Below are 4,782 nucleotides of genomic sequence, written 5' to 3' on the forward strand. Positions count from 1 at the left end.
TCCCCCTGAGATAAATAATCTCCCCCTGAAATAAATACTCGAAGAACTTTAATAAAAGACTTCCCTGATTATTTCGGTAGAGACGATCATATAAGCTTCTGCCTTCAGAGAATTCATAGCTTCTGACTTCTGCTTCCATTGGACAGCTTCAGAACTTGAATTTCTTTAGATCCTTAGAACACTCACAGCTTCTGATTCCTGCTTCCATCGTGGACAGCTTCAGAACTTGAATTTCTTTGATCTTCAGAACATTCACAGCTTCTGACTTCTGCTTCCATTCAGGACAGCTTCAGAACTTGAATTTCTGGATCTTTTAGAACATTCACATCTTCTGATTTCTGCTTCCCTCGGATAGCTTCAGAACTTTGAATGTCTACCAACATCACTTCATGCTAGATTTGTATCAGAACATTGTTGAATGTACCAGAGCATCATCAGAGCATCTCTACATCCTGAAATGTTACAGAACAAAAACTAAACGACAAAAGTCAGCATGAACGAGTTAGAACATAAAATGTATGTTTGAACACATTATATGTATCAGAGCCATATAGGCTGAAATAATGTATCAGAGCAAATAATGTATCAGAGCCATAACATTATATGTATCAGAGCAAATAGAATTTTGTCAGAACAGGATAGACAATGATATTCAAATTCTATTATCAGTGCTTCTGATTCATTCTTCTTTCTTGCTTCTGATCTCTGAAGCTTGACAGCACTCAGCTTGCTTCAGTTTCCAAGAGCTTATTCCTTTTACAGAATAACGCTTCTTATGGTTTTGCTTCTAGTGTTTGCTTCTGAAGATTCACTTCACTTCTCTGTACCTGCAAAACACTTAAACCATATAGAACTTGCAGTTCTTGTTAGTGAATGTGACTGATTAAATCAAATCATTTATCACAGTATTTCTCCCCCTTTTTGTCATATCATCAAAAAATAGAAAAGATTCAGATGAATAAAACAGAACACATGGAGGAAGAAGATGATGTCATTAAGGTTCAACCATTGGGTACAGAAGTACAAAACGAAAAGATCAGATGCATAGAAACAAAACAGATGCAAAGAAAAGAAAGAAACAGCATAGACTCAATCTAAGATGGCCCTAGTCTTGACAAGATCTTGGCCAGCATCTCTTTCATCTCGTTGTTGTGTCCTTCTTGCCTCTCAATGAAAGCATCATACTTGTCATTGCGTGAGCTTTGCTCATCCTGTCTCCTCTGAATTTCTTCCAGCGTTTTTGAAAGACGAGAAGGTTCATCAGAAGAAGCTTCACAGCTTTGATCCACAGGAATGACAACTTGATCTGCAGCTTCCATAGAAGTATCATTTGCTGGGATATCCTCAACAGGGTCTGATTCAGCAACATGATCTTCAGCATCTGCTTCTTGCATAGAAGCATCTCCATACTCTGCAGCAGGAATTTCCGAGTCTCCATTCTCAAGTGCCTGAATAATGGCAGCAAGATTCCTGGGAGCAGAAGGACCTTCAACTTCTGGTGGGTCAACAACTTCTGGAATGACCAAGTTTGGATCTTTCTCAGACGGGTTTTCCCTCAGATAGTCAAAGAGAGTCTTGAAGTCTCCTAGCAGAACAGGATACTCAGGAATCCAGATAACCATGTCCCTGCATGGGTTTGCTTCCATTGCAGCATCCAGTCTTAATACTTCCAATTCATCCACAAAGGGCTTCTCTTCCAAAAGATATCTTCCTTTGAGGCGAGCAAACCAGAAGTCTTCATAATTCCTCAGAATTCCACGAGGCCGTGGGGCAGCAGCTACACAAGCTTCCTGAAGTTCTAAAAACAGAGCATCTGATTTTCTGCGAAAGATCCTCCAGAAGTTCCGCATAGCAACATCATTCAATCCAGAACTTTCAGCAATTCTGAGAGTATCAAAGGTACTTCTGAGATTCTTCTTTATGTTTTCAAAAACTACACCAATAGGATATACAGGGCGGGATTTTATTTGGGTTTTTGAAAAGGCAGGGTTGAAGGTGAAGTATGGAAGAGGTTCTCTATCCAACCTATAAGAAGATTCTGCTTCAGTATCAGAATCTAACACTACCACTTCAGCTTCAGGACGAGGCTTGGGAGTGTAGTTGCAATCACGGAGCAGCTGCTCATGTGATGCAGAGGTTGGAAAAGGAGAATCACAAGGATTGTTTTGAGAGGTGGAGGGAGTATGTTCAAGAGTGGTATTGAGAGAAGGTTGAGATGGAAAGAGAGTTTGAAGGGGTTGTATATCCAGAACAGGATCTATGGTAGGTGGAGAGGAAGGAATGGTTAAAGGAAAAGATGGAGGTGTAAGAACATGGACATAAACAGGTGATTCTGATGAGGCTTTTTCTGGTTCAGGTGTAGGGACAATCTCTATTGGTGCAGCTTCTGAACAACAAGCAGGAACAGACTTTGGTTCAGAAATGCATATACCTTTGGAACCCCTCAGAAAAGCTTTGGCCACATCCTCAGTCTTTTTCTGCTTCTTACTCTTCGGCTCTTCAATAACCTTTGCTTTGCCGCTAGCAATTTCTTTCCTTCTGACATAAGCCAGAACTTCTGGTTGATTCTCAGCCTCTTGAGCAGCATTTTCTTCATCTGAGCTTTGAATAATCATCTTCCTTTTTCTGATTTTCTTCTTCTCAACAACTTCAACAACTTCAGCATTGTTATTTGACTTCTTCTTCTTTTTCTCAGCTTCCTTCTTTTTCTTCTCAAAATCAGCAGAGACAGCCTTAACAACCTTTGCAACCACTTCTTCTGGGACCACTTCTTTCTTGGTGGTAGCAGCAGGATGATCAAACTTTCTTTTGGTCCTTTCCTCCTTCTTACGATTCACTTTAATAGGAGCACCTTTGTCTTGATCTTTAAGACTCTTATCCTCTTTTTGTGATTTCAGATACTTAGTTCTGACTTGTGGTACCTCACTATTGAAGAAGGTTTTGAATTCAGCTAGAACTGGCTCTCTTCTGATTGTTGTTCCAGCAAGAGGTTGAGGAGTCTTAATGATAGCCTTAATCACGTTCATCCTCTTTAAAGTGAATGCGTTCAGACAAGCCCCAGTTGTGACAGCAAGGTCTTTCACAATGCCTTCAGATTCCAGACTCTCAACAATCTTGGAATGCACCAGAAGGTTTGTAATAATTCTACCAAAAGGAATGATTGTTCCACCATTTTCTTTTCTGAAAGCGTTTCTGGAATCCTTTACTGCTTTCCACATATGGTTGAAGATAATGTAAACCACATCAACCTTCTTCTGAGTGGCAATGCAATAAAGAATATATTTTTGCTCATTGTTTATGAAGTCAGCGGCATGTGTCGCTTTCCTATGGTAGAAGCACCCGAGAATGATCTTTGTCCAGATTTTGTAGATATCTCTCAACTCCTTGACGTGTTTTGTTTTCTTGATATTTGAATAGAGAGTGGATAGAACAACTTCCCAATCTTCCCTTTTATCGATTTCAAAAGCTCCTTCCGCGTTCTTCAAATCAAACATCACTCTTAGGATGTTTTCAGTAATAACAACAAACTTTCCATGGACGAAGGAAAGTATTGATTTTGGAGCAACCACAGCATGTGCCCAGAACTCCTTGACAAGATCTGGATAAACTGGGCCAACGAACTCAGCAAACAACGAGGTCCATCCTTGAAAGATGATGTCTTCTTTAAGATTAAATCCATGTTCTTCAAGGTTGTCAAAGTCAACAATAAGTTCACATAGAACTTCTAATTTGTTCTTGGGAATAGAGCATGCAACAACAGGAGTAAGTTGCAACGTTTCTTCTTGGAGATGATGAGAAATAGACGACTCAGCATTTTGGGATGAGAAGGCAGCCATTGATGCAGAATGAACGAAAACGAGCAAGAGAAGCGAACTGGGTTTTCGATTAGGGTTTTTAGAAAACGGCTAAGAACTTTTCAAACGAGAGAATGCAAGGAGAGAGAGAGAGACAAAGGAGCGAAAAAGATGTATGATATGATTTGAAAAGCATATATAGAGACGGATTTGAAAAGAAAGAAAATAAGAAATATAAATTGAACAGTTCCAGAATCAAAGGAAATCAATTTTATTAAATGATGAGTGACGTGAGGAGAGAGAACGTGGTAAATGAAATAATTTAAAACAGTTACCTAGGTCGGCGTCTTTTCAACTGCACGCTTTGTACAAACCGTACAGACACGTGTTCATCATCAGATAATAGATGACAGCTGTAAATATCAGAGAGATTTTACGCCTTCAAATTCTGATTACTGCTTCTGAATAGATCTAAAATCTCTTCTAGAAATACTCCTTCTGAAGTGTGCTGGTATAAGTCTGAATGATCTTCTGATCCATTACTTCTGATGTACACAGCTTCTGGAGGTTTACTTCTTTGTTCTGCAGCTTCTGATAAGATAAAACTGTATCTGCAGAAATTCTTAAGCTCTTTGTTTCATCAGAAACAAGTTTATCATCAAAACAGATGTTTATTGATTTGTCCACAATCAATGTTTCAATGTTGTATATTCTGTAGCATTTAGAGCATTCAGAATATTCAAGAAAGAAACATTAAAGCCTTAGAGGCAAACATCATAGATGGTTCCAAGACTAATAAGCTTCTTTTCTGAATTCCTACAAACATAGTTTCTTCAACAGATTTAAGAACCAGAACTTGGAAGACAATCTTTCTTCCCTTCAAGTGTTGAGAGCAACTTGAGTCCAGGTGTCATGTCATGTTGAATGTTGTCTTCTTTGTTATCAAGAGAATCTGCAAGAGGAATAATCTTTTTCTTTGGTACCCACA

This window comes from Vicia villosa, unplaced genomic scaffold (assembly GCF_029867415.1).
Source record: "Vicia villosa cultivar HV-30 ecotype Madison, WI unplaced genomic scaffold, Vvil1.0 ctg.003867F_1_1, whole genome shotgun sequence".
Taxonomy (NCBI): domain Eukaryota; kingdom Viridiplantae; phylum Streptophyta; class Magnoliopsida; order Fabales; family Fabaceae; genus Vicia; species Vicia villosa.